Raw genomic sequence first — 18,966 nt, forward strand, 5'->3', positions numbered from 1 at the left:
TGCCTTGAAAACTGGGTTGCTTTTTTATATTATTTTAATAATTGCCCCTTTCTTTTGCTCTAAAGGTATTTTCTTGTTTGATGGCATAGCATGCTATTTATATTTTATGTTCATATTCTTAAGGGTCTCTTTCTATGTTCACATTCTTGTGGGTCTCTTCCTAAAACATTTAATTTGGTGAATTAATTTTTTCCTGATTTAATACTTTATTACTAGATAGCAATGAAGCAGGCTTTGAAAAATCAATAAATTATTTCCCATTAAATACTTTTATTAAAACAACTTTTCCAAAATAGAAATAGCTTTTGTTGATGATATGTTCCATGTGTTTATAACAGGAAAAACTATCTTTCTGCAGGTCCTAGAACCCTTTGTTAGTTTTGTTCACAGTTTATTTTCATAATTTAGAAGTTTCACATTTTTCTTTTGAGCTTTAAAATTCTGTATTATTTTAATTAAATGTGTGCCTTCTACTCTGCATTTGCTAGTGATTGTGACAAACAGGTAAAGAAGGCAAGCCATGAATTCTAATACTTTATCAACAATCTTTATATAATGTGATGAAATTTTTGTTAACTCTTTGGATTTTCTAGATAAAAAAAATGACACCATCTGAAACAAGTATTTTTGTTTCCAACAATTTCTATTTAATATTTGTGACATATCTCCTCATTCTGATGATTTATTAGTTAAAGTTGAAAAGAAAGGATCATCATTTGGAAGATACTCCCTAAATTAGTCTTAGTTTGTTTAATGAAGGTAGTCAAAATTAGTTTATAGTGTTTCCCACACTAACAAGGCTTTGAGTTTATTTTAAATGGACATGTCCCCTGTGAAATCCGTTAACCTACGCTTTGAGAATTTCAGTAATGGTCCATGTCCTGGAAAAGCTTTATTGAAGAAAAATGAAGTTATATTGCATACAAACTGAATTACCTTTAATATGGAGGGATTTAGCTGTTTGTTACATGATCTTTGGAGCAAGAAGTCTTCTGAAATGTAGTGCTGTGTTTCTCTTCCTTCAACACATCTATGTAATTATAACTGAAATATTAACTAATGTTTGTGTTATCAGTAACAGTATATTTTTATTAATATAACTCTTTGACACATTGTTTATAAATGCTTGAATATTATAGATTTGAAAACTACATGGAAAGAATTAGTGAGTGAAGTTCATATATATAGTTTTTTTCTATATTAAAAATTCAAAATATCTTTCTTTGCATAGTATATAATCCTATACTTAACCTATGCTGAGGGCTCCACCAGAATATTATTTATGAAAACCATTTTCAACAAATAAAGGTTTTTTTATAAAGTCATCATTAAATAATAAAATGGGAGATGAGAGGCAGAGTAGTAGATAGAGTGTGAGATGTGCACGGATAAAAACAGAGCATAGATTGAGGGAATGGCCAATCAAAGACTGGCCTTACTTGAAAGTCATTCCATGGGAGAGAGCCAACCCCTGAAATTATTAATGATACTCTGCTATTTGCGCAGAAAGGAGCCTAGCATAACTGTAGTTTGAGAGGCCTTATCCAGCAGCTGATGGAAACAGATGCAGAAACCCACAGCCGAAAAATAACCAGAGCTCGGGCAGTCTTGTGTAAGAGTTGGAGGAGTGATTGAGGAAACTAATCAATGACTGTGGTCAAGGACACCACAAGAGGACCCACAGAGTAAACTAACCTGGGTCCATGGGGACTTAGAGAGACTAAACCGCCAACCAAAGAGCATGTGTGGGCTGGACCTAGGCCCCCCTGTTCCCATGTAGCTGGTGTGGAGCTTGGTCTTCACTTGGATTCCCTAAGAATTGGAGCAGGGGCTGTTTCTGACCCTGTTTCCTGCCCCTGGGTCACTTTCTCGTAGCTGGGCTGCCTTGTCTGGCCTCAGTGGGAGAGGATACACTTAGTCCTGCTGCAACTTGGTGTGCCAGGGTGGGTTGGTACCCATGGGGGACTCCTATTCTCGGACAAGAAGGGGAAGATGGACTGGGGAGAAGAGATGTGAGGGTAGAAGGAAGGAGGGGGCTGTGATCAGGAAGAATGTGAACCAAAAAAAAAAAATTAACAGAAAAAAAGAAAATGAAAAAGAAGACAACAGAAGGAAAACCTTAAGGCATTGCCAGTTAGAGATTTTTTTTTACTAGAATAATTTGTGTGATTAATGTGGCTATAAACCACATAGTCCTTGATAACAGAGTGCCAATATCTAATTTATCTTCCTATTTCCCTTCCAGTCTAATTGTAGCTTACATAGAAAAAATTGTATCATATTCCTATTAAATAAATGCACTGATAATTTTACATACCAATGTTCAGAGATTATCCACTTAATTTTGGACTTGACACATAGACTTCTGGTATATAGAGAAGAACTCTGGTTCTTTTATATAACTTACCCTTGTCTTCAACAATTCTCCAAATACGGCACTCGTTTTACTTCTGACCGCTTATTTGATAACTCTAATATTCTTCATTATGCCTTTTCTCTCTCATCATAATTCATCCCTACTCATCTTAATTCATGTTTTCTTTTCTCTGGACTGCCTTCTTCTGTGTGCATATTAGACAACGTATTTGGAAAGATGTTGGTAGAGATCATCTTAGACTCGAGATAATGTTCCTCGTCTCTGCAGAAGATTCTCCCTTGCTTCAGCTGGATGTTCAGAGTCATTAACTGTCTAAATCATGTCTGTTTAACTTCAGAGGTTGAACGGATTAGATGAGGGCCTATAGTCCACCTAACAGCCTATATGATCGCATTCATGCGAATCACAGCATAGATGTACATTACAGTGAGGAAGTTTAATTGGTATTCCTTAACTCCACCCTGAATTCCACAGATGCTCTCTTTCTCTCTCTCTATGCCGTTGTCTGTTCATTCACTTTCACTAGGTTTAATGATTCACTGCTTAGCTTCTCAGCTGTTCCCCTAGGATCAAATGTCACTTCTTAGAATACAGACTCTAAACACAGGACCCATTTCTGAGGACATCAATTCTCACTTGAATTTTGCTCAGACAGGAACCTCACATAACTGTAATCAGTGAGGCTTTATCCAGCAACTGATGGAAATGGATGCATAGACACACAGCCAAATTTTAGGTAGAGCTTGGGGAATCCTATAGAAGATGGGAAAGAATTGTAGGAGCCAGAGGGTCAAGGACACCACAAAAATACCTACAGAATCAACTAATCTGGGCCATTAGGAGCTCACAGAGACTGAAGCACCAACCAGGGACCCTGTTTGGGACTGACTTAGGCCCTCTGCAAACATGTTACATTTGTGTAGGTTGGCCTTCAACGGGACTCCCAACAGGAGGAACAGGGACTGTCTTTCACTCTGTTGCCTGTTTTTGGTATCCTTTCTTCCTACTGGGCTGCCTAGTCTAGACTCCATAGGAGAGTATGAGCTTAGTCTTACTGCAACTTGATGTGCCCTGGTGTGTGAGAGAGGGCTCACAGGGCGCTATTCCTAGCTGAAGAGCTATTGACAGTTGGTGGTTTCTGGGTGAGAGAAAGGTTTTTTTTTCAGTGCTTGGCCCCTGGTAAGTTATTAATGCTGCAGTGGATGGGCCCTGCAATATTATCTTTTAAAAGCACAAAAATACTAGAGATGCTCTTTATCTTGCAAATAATATATTTGATATTGCAGGAATAATTAATTTGTTGTTGAAAATTTTTTAATGCTAGTGTTTAGTAAGTCCATTACCTAACAGCTGTGGTCTGTATCTAGGCCTTTGTGAACCAATATATAAGTAAATGTCTGGAGGGTGCATGCTCACTAGATTGAGGAAAGCCAAAATAAGGGAGAATTCTGAAAGAAGCTCTTTAGTGCTGGCACTCTTAGGGAAACAGTAATCTATTTTTAATAGCAACCATTGTTTAGTATTGGATATAAGTTAAAGAATTGAATTAACAAATGAAGATCATTAAGGTTCCATCTCGACAAAGAGACGCAAGCCTTAATCAAAAGCTTCATTTATTCAAAAGTTAGAACACAGATTTTTCACTTCCAAGACAGCCTCAGCTCTCAGCCTGAGCACCACAAGGCTCTCTGGACTGATTGAGGCTGCACATTGCTGTGTTATCCTTAGCTACGGGGACCGAAGCTGCTGCCTCGTTTGAGCTGGTTTAAACATTACCTGCCCTGTGTGTAAAAGCTTCATGTTGGGTAACTCACAGTTCCTACACATCACACTTTGCAAATGTTCTTTTCACATCGTAGGTTTTCCAAATCATCTTGGGAGTTGGCTACTCCTTGTTGGCAAGATCTGAGGCTCTTGCCTCTAGGGATCACAGAAGCAAAGAAGCCGATAAAGAGACATTGTTTCACTTAAATATGTTCCAAATATCCCACCTAGCATATCTACTAAAATAGATGGGGCCCCACAGGTACCATAAATGGAAGAAGTATAACTAAAAACAATTTATGTAGAAAGCACTTATATGCTCCAATTTTCAAAAATCAGATTTACAGTAATCTGTAGTATAGTTTACATGAGTGTAAGTATGATACAACTGACGGACTCTGTTCTCACTTTATTGTGTATTAATTATATTGGCTTCTAGAAAAAAAATTTGTTCTAATGGCAAGCAATGCTGACAAAAGAATGAAAGTTTCTAAAAAAATCAGAAAATAAAGTGTGAAAGTGACAGTACAGGATGTTCTTCTGTGCTTATGCTCTCCTACATGTGTGCTGTCATAAGTCTAAAGACTGAAGATAGGAAACTGTAGATCTTCTGTGTCAGGTAAAGCAGAAATCTGCTTGAACCATGTGGACTGTTACTCACAGCTGCAGTCTGAAGGGAGCACAGGCTCTCCATGTGCCTTTATCCACCATGAAGTCCATGTGGATGAGTTTTCCCTTTCTTATTTTAAGTTGAAATATGTTCCTTCACAAGTAACCGTTGTGAGAACTTAAATGCAATGGAAAACAATATTCCTCACAAACTTTTTCCTATGTTCTAAAGTGGATCACGAGACACTCAGAGACTATTCTTTCTACCAAAGATTATGTCCGTAATTCTTTTTTTTTATTATTAATTTATTCTTGTTACATCTCATTGGTTATCCCATCCCTTGTATCCTCCCATTCTTCCCTCCCTCCCATTTTCCCCTTATTCCCCTCCCCTATGACAGTTCCTGAGGGGGATTACCTCCCCCTGTATATGTTCATAGGGTATCAAGTCTCTTCTTGGTAACCTGCTGTCCTTCCTCTGAGTGCCATCAGGTCTCCCCGTCCAGGGGATATGGTCAGAGGTGAGGCACCAGAGTATGTGAGAAAGTAATATCCCACTCTCCACTCTACTGTGGAGAGTGTTCTGTCCATTGTCTAGATCTGGGTAGGGGTTTAAGGTTTACCGCCTGTATTGTCCTTGTCTGGTGCCTAGTTTGAGTGGGACCCCTGTGCCCAAATCTGCCTATCATAATGTTCTATTTGTAGGCTTCTAGGACCCTCTGGGTCCTTTTACTTTGCCTTTCTCCCATGAATCTCACATCTAGAGTCCCACTAGTATGTCCTCTCTTTTGTCTCTGTTTCCTGGTAAGTGAAGGCTTTTGTGGGACCTGCCCCTTGGGCTAATATGCAGATATAAGTGAGTATATACCATTTGAGTCTTTCTGCTTCTGGGTTAACTCACTCATTATGATCATTTCTAGCTCAATCCATTTATCCACAAATTTCGGGAATTCCTTGTTTTTAATAGCTGAGTAGTATTCCATAGTGTATATGTACCACAGTTTCTTTATCCATTCTTCTATTGAGGGACACTTAGGCTGTTTCCATGTTCTGGCTATTATGAATAAGGCTGCTATGAACATGGTTGAGCAAATTTTCTTGTTGTGTGCTGGAGCATCTTCTGGGTATATTCCAAGGAGTGGAATAGCTGGGTCTTGAGGAAGCCCTATTCCCAGTTTTCTGAGATAGCACCAGATAGATTTCCGCCTAGGGGTCCCTGCCTTCCGCTCCGTAATTCTTATTAAGAGATTCTGGTGATTTCTTGTAATTGATACACTGACACAAAGAACAGTAGTACAAAGAGCTCATATTTATTTAGAGGTCATCACCAGTATTGAACAGAGCTTGAAAAAAACTCAAACTAAACAAAACATCCTAGATACAGATGTTGAAGATTCCTGTAGTAGATCATATAGGTAGTAAATGAATGATCCTAACACTGTACCACAAGCACGTGGTGTAGAGTACACAGAATTCACCACTGTGCTACTGTCTCTCAAAGTATGTCTGAGGTTATTTCATGATACTTTGTAAATAATAAAATCAGAGTCATTATTAGAGTAGTCTTCATATACCATTTATTCATGATTATTAGCATTATTAAGGAAGTGCATATAACCTCAGAGATTGGTTATTCAAGTGTGAAAAAGGAAAACTATGACAGCATCATGAAAACAGGTAGTTTTGAACTAATAGAGCTGTAGACTACAAGGGCTGGAAAAATTCTTAAATCATGTTATCTAATCTCTTTAACTTACAGTGTGTAAACTGAGTAATGTTCATAACATGTTTAGTAAGTGATCTATAGCTATACCTATAGATCATGCCACACTAGTTTTAAAGTTTTCTTTGAGTATTCTGTATTTGGAAATCTGGACAGTGTATTTCTATTTTAGCACCTCAGGACCTGGGAAACGTCACTATCACTCTTTCAGTTTCCATTTCTCTTGCTCATCACCTAGCTTACCAGAAGAGTTCTGAAAAACAAAGCCTCACCACTGGCTCAGTCATCAGTAACAGCTGTGGTTCAGTTCACTTAAGGTAAAAGGACCTGGGGCAATTATGATGTATTTAAATAGGTTTAATAACCGTGTGTGTGTGTGTGTGTGTGTGTGTGTGTGTGTGTGTGTGTGTTAGAGAGAGAGAGAGACAGAGAGACAGAGACAGATACAGAGAGACAGAGACAGAGACAGAGGCAACAGAGACAGAGACAGAGACAGAGAGAGAGACAGAGAGAGAAGATGGACAGAATTATAGCTCCCAAGAACTGTGACAGTCAGAATCAGATAAAGTAATTTAATTGATAAAGATGGCCTGCAAAAAAAAAAAAAGATGGCACTGCAGAAAATAATGTTAAAGCTATTTGATACACTTCAAAGCCAATCTTTTGAGATTGAATAAAAAGAGTCTTGACAAAAAAATACCTTTGAAATGTACATTGTGTATGTATAAGAGTTAAAATATAATTTTAACTATTGGGAGGGTGTTCCAGGGCCAGTGTTATTTTGAGTACTACACATATCACATTGTTATATTTTCTCCTAAGATAGTAACAAGTGACACTATGTTTATACTAGTTGATAGTCTTAGGGTTCATTTACATGCTTAATTTGCAGGATTATTAAAAGGAGTAATATGTTACATAATTTATCCTCCTGGGTCTCACTCAAGATCCTGCTGGGCAAAAGGCATTGTTTGTCATGTTTTTACTCATCTACATTGTGACCATAGGAGGCAACCTGCTCATTGTAGGGACAGTGGTTGCCAGCCCCTCCTTGGGCTCCCCGATGTACTTCTTTCTTGCCTTTCTGTCACCTATGGATGCTGTTTATTCCACTGCCATCTTGCCCAAGTTGCTTAAAGACTTAGTTTGTGATAAAAAAGACCATCTCTTTCACAGCCTGTCTGATGCATCTATTTGTGGAGCACTTATTTGGTGGTGCTGAGGTCTTCATTTTGGTGGTGATGGCCTATGATTGCTATGTGGCCATCTGTAAGCCACTGCATTATTTGACCATCATGAATCGACAAGTTTGCATTCTCTTGTTGGTGGTGTCCTGGGTTGGAGGATTTACTCATGCTCTGCTTCAAGTTATCTCTGTGTATTTTACTTCTTTTTTGTGGACCCAATGTCATTGACCACTTTGGCTGTGACATGTACCCATTATTAGAACTTGCGTGCACTGACACCTACTTCATAGGCCTCACTGCTGTTAGCAATAATGGAGCAATGTCTATAGTGGTTTTTATCTTTCTCCTTGTCTCCTATGGCATCATTCTAAATTCTCTTAAGACTCACAGTCAGAAAAAAAAAAAAGACTCACAGTCAGAAAGGGAGGTGCAAAGCCCTGTCCACCTGCAGCTGCCACATCACGATGGTTGTCCTCTTTTTTTGTTCCTTGCAATTTCATGTGTGTTAGACCTGTTGCCAACTTTCCCATTGATAAATATATTACTGTATTTTATACAGTTTTCAGTCTCCTGTTGAATCCTTTAATATATACCTTGAGAAATATGGAGATTAAAAATTCTACAGCAAAGCTGTGGAAGTAAAATGTTCATTAAAGGCATAATAAGAACTTCTCGCTGAACATGCTACTGGTAAAGCAACATTCCGTAATAAATTTCGGCAGGATAACTTCAGAATTCTACATTTTTACCAACACTTGACACTGTGAGACGGTTGTTATTTTTATGAATGTGGCAGGTACAAGACTGGTATTCATTGCTATGCTAGTTTTCTCTATTGCTACTGAGGTTCATCTTTATTTCTCCATCCATTCTGACATTTCTTGTCTTTTTGTCCAATTTCTCATAAGTTAGTTTGGCTATATTGTGAATTAATTATAGTTTATATATTGCAACATTTCTTGTTTTGTGACATCCTTGCCTTTTATTTTGATGATCACAAACTTGTAATGTAATTGAACGTTATTTTAAAAGAATGTATTGTTTAGCATTTATCAATAGAATTGTTTATATTTACAATACACATATTTTGTTCAGAAATGTGTGTGTGTGTGTGTGTGTGTGTGTGTGTGTGTGTGTGTGTGTGTGTGTGTGTTATGGACCAGGCTACTACAAGCATGACATTACCTGAGTGGGTGTTTTATTTTCAGAAAACATTTAAGGAATAGGGAGAAAACCACTAAGTAAATTCCTGAACAGTCTCCGTTTAGGTCACTGACTCCAGACTTCTTTCTCTGGTTCCTGTCCTGGCTTTTCTTCATGATGGACTACAGCTGTAAGAGGAAATAAACTCTTTACTCCCCAAGTTGCATTGGTTATGGTGTTTTATCACAGCAATAGAAACTTAATTAAGATAAAGAGTTTCAGGAATTTAATATCACTATGAAAAACCCAGACATACATTTTAGGGAGTTTTGTTTGGTGGAGTTTGAATTTGGGCCTGTAAAATCTATGGAGTGCTCAGAGCTCAGTGGGATATTCTGTGAGATCTTGGAAAATAGGAATGTTGACAGCAATGCCAAGATGGAGGCCTGGCTTGTGAAATTTAGAGGGAATCCAAAGACTCTATCAGAGACACTATGTCACAGTTTGAAGTAAGATTATGTGGCTTTGGTCAGTTTGATTTGAATAATTGGCTCTGATTAAGAAGACACCAGAACCACTGAAGTGAACCTTTTGTCCTGCTGGGGCGATCTCTGCTGGTCAGCTGCTGTGATAGAATGCGATGAGATTGAGGAGAGACCAGCATCATGGAGACTAAATTTTCCTTGAAATATTTCTTCATGATCGGCACATAAAAGCTGCGATTCAGACAGGGTCAAGGCTGTTCTTTATACTGACAGCTCCACTTGATGACAGGCAAGATTTCCCAGGCTGTACAGGTTTTAAAGTCATGGAGAGGTCATGGAGATGCTGGTATTTGATGCTATGAGATACAAGGAAAGGCCATTGGAAAGGGCAGCCACACTTGCAGTAGAGACCCTAAGACGGAATGTATCATAAAGTGGGAAATTTATCTCTATATGTGTTATCTTGCATAGCACTTTTTGGTGAAATTGCACTTTAAAAACCACTTTAAATCGGAACATTTGTGTTCTTATTATTGTGATAATAAAACTATTTCCAACACATTTATAAAACTAATCTCTTCCCCTAATTAATTATAATCCTTGTTCACTGTAATTTATGGGCAAGTGTCAACTTGCTTTTCTCTACTATGTTTATTTAGTTGAATATTTAGAATTCAGTATGTTATTATTATATGTCAGTTAAGTATATTTTAACACAGTGAAACATTTCTCATTTAACACCTTCATTAAAACATACTCCAGTATTGCAGTAATTTAGAAAGTAATGACTTCTTCAGGACCCCCAGAGATTCTTTTGTGAGAAATTATTTGTTTTATTAATTCTTTGCATTTTTTGTTTCATTTTTATTAGTGTCATAATGTTAATGAATTTTCTGTGTTCACTGTGTTTGTATTTGTCTTGCTATTGTTTTGCTAATGTCCTAATGTGTGTAATTAAGTTGTTTATTCGAGTCCTCTCTGATATTTTGATGTTGTCACTTCAGATTGCTTTCGTTGTAAATACAGGTTTTTGCTGTTAAACTTTCTTTAATTTTAAGACTCATTTGGTTTCACTCTTGATTGCTATGGTGGCCCATTTAACACTCTGTAATGTTTTCTCACATACTCTGGTGCCTCACCTTTGACCATGTCCCCTGGAGGGGAAGACCTGGTGGCACTCAGAGGAAGGACAACAGGTTACCAAGAAGAGACTTGATACCCTATGAGCATATACAGGGGGAGGTAATCCCCCTCAGGAACAGTCATAGGGGAGGGGAATAAGGGAAACATGGGAGGGAGGGAAGAATGGGAGGATACAAGGGATGAGATAACCATTGAGATGTAACAAGAATAAATTACTAAAGGAGAAAAAAAACACTCTGTAATGTATTGAATGCACTCCATAAGTTTGTGAGAGTCATTTCATTGTGGCTATATAGAATATAATGAAATATTTCAATTTTTAAAAATTAATCAATTGTTTTATGACCTAATATATGCTATATTTTAGAGAATGTTTCAATAGCTGCTGAAAATGTGTCTTCTGTAGTTTTTTAATCAAATGGCAGTTGGTTTCCTTTGCATTTTAACAAATTAGTTATTATGGATATGAATGGAAAAAAGATAGAATAAAAATGCAGTAATGATAGTTGTTACATGGGTAAGCCTGGAGGTATTCTCAGAGAAATAATTTCTTGAATGAACATTTATTACATTCATTTTCAATATTTTTAAGTTTTGAATAAGTGATATTAAGATTTCATAAACTATCACGAATTGAATTATCAATACCTCCTACTTCAAAATATTCCTGGAGTTTCCTGTGGTTTTACCATGAAGGTTGTAGAGAAGTCTATTAATTCATTCTCAGATATATGGAAGTTTTCTGACATATAAATATTTTAAATGCTCTTGTCTGATAGGATCCTCATTCAGATAGGCTGAAAGCATTACTAGTACTTATTTACAAGGAATTATTTTTTAAAGAACTATTTAATTATTATGATTATTATGTATACAATGTACTGCTGTGTGTACTCCTGCACGCCAGAAGAGGGCACTAATTACATTGTAGAGGGTTGGGAGCCACCGAGTGATTGCTGGGAGCTGAACTCAGGACCTCTGGAAGAGCAGCCAGTGCTCTTAACTACTGAGCCATCTCTCCAGCCCCACATTACTAGTCCTTTCATTTCAGTTGGAGGAATAAAGAGAAAATGATTTTTGATCATGTGTAATTTCTCTTCCATTGATATAGTAAAACCTTCAGAAATCTGATCATTTCAGAGGGTTTTTTTTTTCCAAAGCAATATGCACTGTGTATCTTTACTTACTAACCAGCAAGGGAGGCATAATTATAGATGTATGTGTTACATATGGTATTGGATTTATCCTTTGTTAACATCATTGAAAATAATTAAGCTTTAGTAGAGCTCATCTGGCCTCATGACCCATAAGATCCTACTTGTAAATAAAGACCGACCGCACTTGGAGATACTGATCAGAGCAGATAATGAGTCTAATTATAGAAATAAAGTGGAAGTTCTAGCCATAGCTCATTTTAAAATACTATGAGAAAACACAGACAGTACCCTACATGATATAGACATAGGAAAGGGCTTGGTGAATAGGACGCTCTTTGTCCAGGAATTAACGTTACCAATTATCAAATAGAACCAGAACTTCTCAAAACTAACAGTCTTCTGCATAACTAATTAAAAAGGAATAATCTGGACCTTTTGACAGCTGTGCACTCTTTTATCTCCCGTGAGCACACACCATGTGGATTTTATATGTACACATATGTAGTGTGAATGCACTGGCACAGTGTACGCAAATGCCAGATGTGGTGAGATTTTTATCTTGTATATGTGATCAGATAGAAACAACTCCTGACAGAAACTGTAAAGAAATCAGCTGAATGCTTGACCCTATGACTGATGTTGTATTTATGTTAAATGTATGTTCTTTTAATCAATGAACAAAGCATTAAAAAGTGAAGAAAAAAAAGAATATTTTCCTCCTCCTGACTAAGGAGGCATTACCTCCTAGGGAGCTAGGAGGGAATCAGGCCAGTCTCCATTATTCTTTTATTCACAGTGGATAGACCAGAAACCCTGAGCACCTTCCTCAACCCCGCCTCTTCTCAACCCCGCCTCTTCTCAACCCCACCTCTTCTCAACCCCGCCTCTTCTCAACCCCGCCTCTTCTCAACCCCGCCTCTTCTCAACCCCGCCTCTTCTCAACCCCGCCTCTTCTCAACCCCGCCTCTTCTCAACCCCGCCTCTTCTCAACCCCGCCTCTTCTCAACCCCGCCTCTTCTCAACCCCGCCTCTCCTATACCCCGCCTCTTCTCATACGCATTTGCTACTTGTTCAGCTTCTTTCTTGTGTTTAGCTTCTCCTCTGTCCTCACTAGACCTCTGTGGTATTATCTTCTGATGCCTATTCGGAACATAAAATGCCTGATAAAAGCCAAGAAAACTATAGAATAAGATACTACGAAATCTATTCCTACCTTGAAGATAAATGTATTGTAGCCCAGGGGAACTTTATTTTTCTTCTGCTTTTTCCTTGTCTGCCACTTGTTTACTCTTTGGACTATACTTTATTTAAAATAAAGTTTAGTTTTTAATTACAGACTATAACATGATTTTCTCATATTTTACAATCAATAGAGCCTTTAAAAATCAACAGGGCAAGAAAACAATCTAACAGAAATACAAACAGTTCTATACAACCTACAATAAAACATACAGCAAAAAAAAAAATCCATTTCTAAGCAATGGTCTACATGACCTGATTATTATTTCTTAAACAACACTCAGGAAAGTTTAATCATAAAATTTCCCAGGCTAAAGCCATTGTGTTTACATGATTGTTATAGCAACAAAGCTTGAAACTAAATGCTCTCAACACAGAAAATATTTGACTTACTTCCAGTCCCAAACCAACAGGTGTGCTATCTAAGACTAAGCTTAGATAAAATATCTTTAAAGCATGACATTCCAAGCCCACCTTGTATTGCATTCAAAGAAGATTCTAAAGAAACATTTCTACAGCTAACAGTATCTAGCCAGGTACCGTTATGCCAATGTTGTAACTTTCTTTCAAACAGTTTCTTCTTCCCAACTGCTCACAGTCAGAACCAAGACTCTATCATTGTTTCAAGGCTTTGGCCAGATGCTTTCTTTCAACAGTCTCTGTGGGAAAAGGTTTTCCAGTGTAAATTTCACTAGGGCTGAGAAATAAAGAAAAAGATCATTTTAAGAGAAAAAGTTGATTTTAAAGTAGTATTTTGGAAAAATTACCCCTGGATCATAAGTAATATTTAAGGACAGTGGTGATCAGCTGGAGTTCTTTGGAACTTTGTCAAGCAAAGCCTCAACAGCTGTTCTGGATGTTTAAGGACCATGCTGGATAGTCTGAGTTCTTTGAAACTTGGTCAAGCAAAGCCTCTATGACTTGTCCTCATATCTATGACAATATTTGTATTCATATATATGCATATACAAATATACTTATATATTCTTTTTTTAAAGATTTATTCATTTATTTATTATGTATACAATGTTTTACCTGCATGAACACCTGCACACCAGAAGAGGGCACCAGATCTCATTATAGATGGTTGTGAGCCACTATGTGGTTGCTGGTAATTGAACGCAGGGCCTCTGGAAGAGCAGTCAGTGCTCTTAGCTTCAAAGCCATCTCTTCAGCCCCATACTTATATATTATTATTTATGTATATACAATTTGTATACAAATACAAATATGTTTGTATATACTTATACAAATATGTTTATAACAACAACTAATGAGATAGAAATGACAATGAATTTTAAAGAGAACAAAGAAGAACATATCGAAGAGTTTAAAGGAATAAGAGGGAAGGAAGAGTGATATAATATATTAAATATAACCAAATAAATAATTTTGAAAAATTAGAAGTATAGTTATAATGTGGCACTGTGGAGTATATTTCTGAAGTGCATGGAATTATAATACAAAAGCGATACTGCATGCTCAAGAATATTAAATCTAGATCAATAGCTCAACTTTGAAATCAGCACAAGTGGGTCTCACCAGATTATAAACAGAATGGGTGGTAGCTTGAAATAAGGGATGAAGGTCAACTGATACGAATGGTCTATGTGAGTCTTTATTAAATTGTTCAAAAAAATGAAATGAAATTATTAAAAAGTATTAAAATATTTCTTAACCCTAAAAGTACAATTTACTGGTTAAAATATATAGACGGCCATGTGCTTCTTTAATAACTTTATTTTTATTTGAACAATAATAAAATCTTTGCAATTATAGGTATAAAGTCATGTTTGATATTGTTCAAAATATGGATAAAATTTGAGGATATTATTCTAAGAGAAAGTGACTATATAAGCAATTATTACAATGATTATTACGTAATTATAACTATCTAATAATTGATAGTATGCATTTAGCTAACACCCAATCTGTAATAAATTGTATTTTCAATACCATTAAACCAAAAGTATTTTCTAGATTCTACTGTAATTTATTTTCTCTATAACTCATTGAATATAATATGGAATTATCAAGCACATAGGAAGTTTCTGAAAACATGTATCTGTTGATATTTGTAAATGTTATTTTTATTTTCTCAGATGGAGAAATGAGGTGAGAGCTGTGCCCAAACCTTTCTAGCTCTTTCTGAACCCACCATACCTGGTTCAACTCTGCTGTTTTGGCCTAAACTCCTCTCCAACCTAACTGATTCAAACTGGTTTCTCTTGGCTTCTGACTGAATTGCTCTGCCTGGCCTCAAATAAATTCTGGCAATATGTTTTAACCCTCTGGCTCGTTCTAATTCTCCTGCTTGTTCTGTCTTCACCTGTGTGTAGCTTATTCACTCTTGCAACCTGTCTCTGTAAAACTGTCCCGGTAATCAACCCTTGGTACAAACTATTTCTCTTTCATGCACTGCTCTTAAGAAGCCTCTCTTTCGGGTCCTGTTCTCATGAGAGTTGGGCGTATCCTATCTCTGACACATTCTGTCACTCTGATTTGTTACTTTTTCTGCCCCTCAATTAGACATTACTTAGTCACTATCATGCACGGCCTCTTCCTTCTACTAACTAACCTTACCTCAATTGTTTCTGAGGTTTGTACTAAGGATGTATCTGTACTCCAACCGGATCATATTGTAATGCATAGCATGTCTGCATTACAGCCAGATAGTATAGACCTAGAAGGATGTGATCCCTTGCCAGAGCAGCCAGGCTGCTGGATTAAAATTCCTCTACAGATGTTCTCAATGCATCTCTACGTTAATAACGCTTAATAATATGTTGTGATTAACTTATTTTTTGCTTTTATCTACTTGGTCCTCTTTGATGGACATATTTCTCTCTAGGTTTGGATAATTTTCATCTATGATTTTGCTGGAGATCTTCTTCATACACCTTCATTGTGCTGTTCCTCTGTACAAACAGTTCAGAGGTTAGGTCTGTAAAAGGTCTCCCCGAACTCTCCCGTATTCTCTTTATAGTTTCTTATTGGCCCTTATTAAAAAATATATTTTCTCCTTCACCGCTGACTTTGTTTTCAACATGATTCGTTCTGTTGTTGAGGTCTTCCATGGACATGTTAGATTGGCTTATGGAGTTTTTTCTTAATTTCCAGCATCATTTCATATTGCATTTTATTCAACAATTTGAACTCAGCTTTCATGTATTGAATTGACTTTCTTATTACATTAATATATTTGTCTTTCCTCTCCTTGATTGTTTAATTATAATTATAATGATTTTTAAAATGTTTTCTTTGAAAGGTCTTCCAAGTAATTCTCATTAGGGACCATTACTCTTCTATTAGTGGGTTTTAGAGGAAATATGACTCTCTCTCTCTCTCTCTCTCTCTCTCTCTCTCTCTCTCTCTCTCTCTCTCTCTCTCTGTCTCCCTCTCTCCCCTCCCCACCCCCCCTGTGTGTGTGTGTGTGTGTGTGTGTGTGTGTTGTTGTCTTTATTTCTTCTTTAGAACTTGTGCATCTGAAGTTAGTTTATTTGTTAAATTATTCATTCATTAAAAAGCTCTTTATTGATTCTTTGTGAATTTCACACCATGTACTTGAATACCTCTCATCTCCCCATCCCTTTGTATCTACTCTCTGCCCTTACAATCCCTCCACCAATAATAAAATAAAATTTAAAAAAAAACTTGTAGAAGCTATAGTGTGTCACACAGTATACCATTTTGGTCACACACCTTTACTTGTAAATGTTCATTCGTCTGTTTCAAGGCCCCTGGCTTCTGCAACACTATCAATACAGGATCCTCACAGGGACTTCTTTCAGGATATACTGTTATTGCCTGTGTCATGGAGATCTGCTGCTTAGGATCTGCAGGATCAGCCTTTTCACTCATTCCAGCAGATCATAAATGGTGTATTTATTGGAGTGGGGCTAATTCAAAGCCCTGGATCTGGGCCTGGGAGGTAGCTGAATTGGTCAGCCGACCAACTCTCCTGTGTCCACACCACCAGGGTGAGTCAGCTCTCCAGCAATGCCCAGGATAGCTCACCCAGTGCTACACCCAGCAAAGGACAGGTACAGCTCTCCTGTTCTCATGTCCTTGAGGCTGCTCATCTGAAGCCCAGCCATCAGAGTTAGTTCTACTGTGCTGCCCAGGTAAGGTACAGGGCCTGCTCTGCTTTCCCTACTGCTGCAGCCAGTGAGGGGCTGGGGAAGCTCTTCTGAACTCACGACCTCATGGCCAGCTTTCCTGCGTCGTGCAGGTGGTGAGGGGTAAGGTAGTGAGAGCATCTCTCTCTCATCCAAGGCACCATACAGTAGGGGTGGGAGTAGCTCCGACTTGCTCACACCCTTGGGACTGGCTCCCCTGCTCCCACACCATCAGGTCATCTTTACTGTGCTGCCGAGTTGAGGTCCAAGGGACTGGCTCTCCCAAGTGTGGTGGATGGTGAGGTGTGAGGCCATCCCATCACAAAGCTTCAGACAGCGGTACAGACTAGGGATATCTTTATGGCTTTTGGTGATAATGTGGGCCTGGGACACAGACCCTGCTGCCATAGGATCACCAACCCAGACATGACTTTGGCAGTAGCGTGGGCCTACGTGTCTCCATAGCCCCAGGTGGCAATGCAGGCCAATCAGATCAGCATGCCCCACCCCCTAGTGGCCGTCTACAGCCTTCGGATAGCCACATGATCTCCAGTGGCAGTCCTGATCATAGACATTTGTTTGTACTTTTGTGGTAACTCAGGCCACAGACATAGACAGTGATCTCAGCAGTATCATAACCCTTAGTGGCAGCCCAGACCAGGACTTCACCATGACCTCCTCAGACCTTTGCCTGTTCCTCAGTTGAACACTGCTCAGTCTCCAGCTCCACCTTTCTCCACAATGCATAAGCCCCTCAGATTTTCTTTCCCATCTTTCCATCACACATTGCCCATTCTAGTGGTGGCAAGTGCTTGGGTGTCTTTCTTCTGTTTGCTCTGGGTCAGCGTGGCTGGGGCAGGAACTTCTGTGTCTTTCTTCCAGCCTCCCCGCACTCTCCCTTTTAAAACACCGTGCTTCTTTTGTAGGAGGTGTTTTACAATACTCAGTAATAAGATAATTAATGGGATGGCTGTGGTGCCAATTTCATCTGTTTGTATGGCATTTGGGACTACATCCTGTATCCAAGGTCTTCTGTTTGTTGGTTACAGTTTTGATGTGTTCTGCAGCCCATTTTAGGAGTTTTGAACAAGTTTCTTCGACTAGTATAGCCTGGTCCTGAGTCAAAAAGGCTGCATAAGTTGAATGGAGAATCTCAGTAAGCAGGTGGCAGGACTCTGGGTCTCCTGGTAACCTGAGGTAGGTGGAGATTCCATGGTTCAAAACATGTTGAGGTCCATAGGTACCAAAGGAAAAAAGTGGGGGTGATAATTTCTGGAATGCAGCTGTGTCTTAAATGGAAGAAGAGAAGAAGATGAGAGTAAGGCATTGAAAACTGCAAAAGAAAAAGGTCAAAGTCATCTGTAAAGACAGTCCCATTCCAAGAATACCTGATTATTCAACAGAAACCTTTAAAGGCACAAGGGTCTTGAAAGGTAAACTTGAAGTCATGAAAGAACACAACTGTTAGCCCAGACTGCTACACCCAGAAAAAGTATCCATGATAAAAAACAGACTAAAAGATTTTGTGACTACGAAGCCAGGCCTACAGAGGATACTAAAAGCAACACTTCAGTTTTTTAAAAAAAATGATAATCTTACCTAAGTAATCACAGAGAACAAATAAAAATGCCAGGATTAAAATATCAAAGAGATCTGAGAAAATATCTCAAAATAACTTTTTCTTAGAGCAAATACACACTTTGAGTTCCTACAGCATCATCTAACATATTGATGTCTTTAACTTCATTCGTATTGGCTGTGACCAAAACTTCCCTGAATGATGTGTAAAGATAGAACGGCTCCAAAAAGAAACCGTTCTCCGCCTTTCTGTGATAATTGTACCTTTAGAAATATAATCATGCCAGATGCTTATTCCACAATAAATATGCACATCTGTGCATCTTTTCATACTTACTAATAAAAAAGGAGCAATTACAGATATTTGAGGAGGTTGTATATGTCCATCTTCGAGCTAAGTTTAAAATGGACAACTTTTAGGCCATAAGACCCTTGTGACCCAG

At 38.0% G+C, this 18,966-nt stretch overlaps 1 protein-coding gene and 2 pseudogenes across 3 annotated transcripts in view; all 3 read left to right on the forward strand.

Annotated features, from left to right (window-relative positions):
- LOC311593775 (high mobility group protein B2-like) overlaps positions 1–18,966 on the forward strand; it is a 529,125-nt pseudogene that overhangs the window by 475,625 nt on the left and 34,534 nt on the right. The window lies entirely within an intron of this gene.
- LOC311593465 (olfactory receptor 4A5-like) overlaps positions 1–18,966 on the forward strand; it is a gene marked incomplete at its 3' end in the record, with an annotated part of 109,578 nt that overhangs the window by 61,794 nt on the left and 28,818 nt on the right. The window contains exon 6 of the mRNA XM_084774807.1: positions 8,881–8,993. The remainder of the gene's footprint in view (positions 1–8,880; positions 8,994–18,966) is intronic.
- LOC311593201 (olfactory receptor 4A5-like) lies at positions 7,396–8,302 on the forward strand (annotated as a pseudogene). Its single transcript has one exon. The product of its transcript is annotated as an olfactory receptor 4A5-like (transcript).

This window comes from Acomys minous (assembly GCF_964271855.1).
Source record: "Acomys minous genome assembly, chromosome: 3".
Taxonomy (NCBI): domain Eukaryota; kingdom Metazoa; phylum Chordata; class Mammalia; order Rodentia; family Muridae; genus Acomys; species Acomys minous.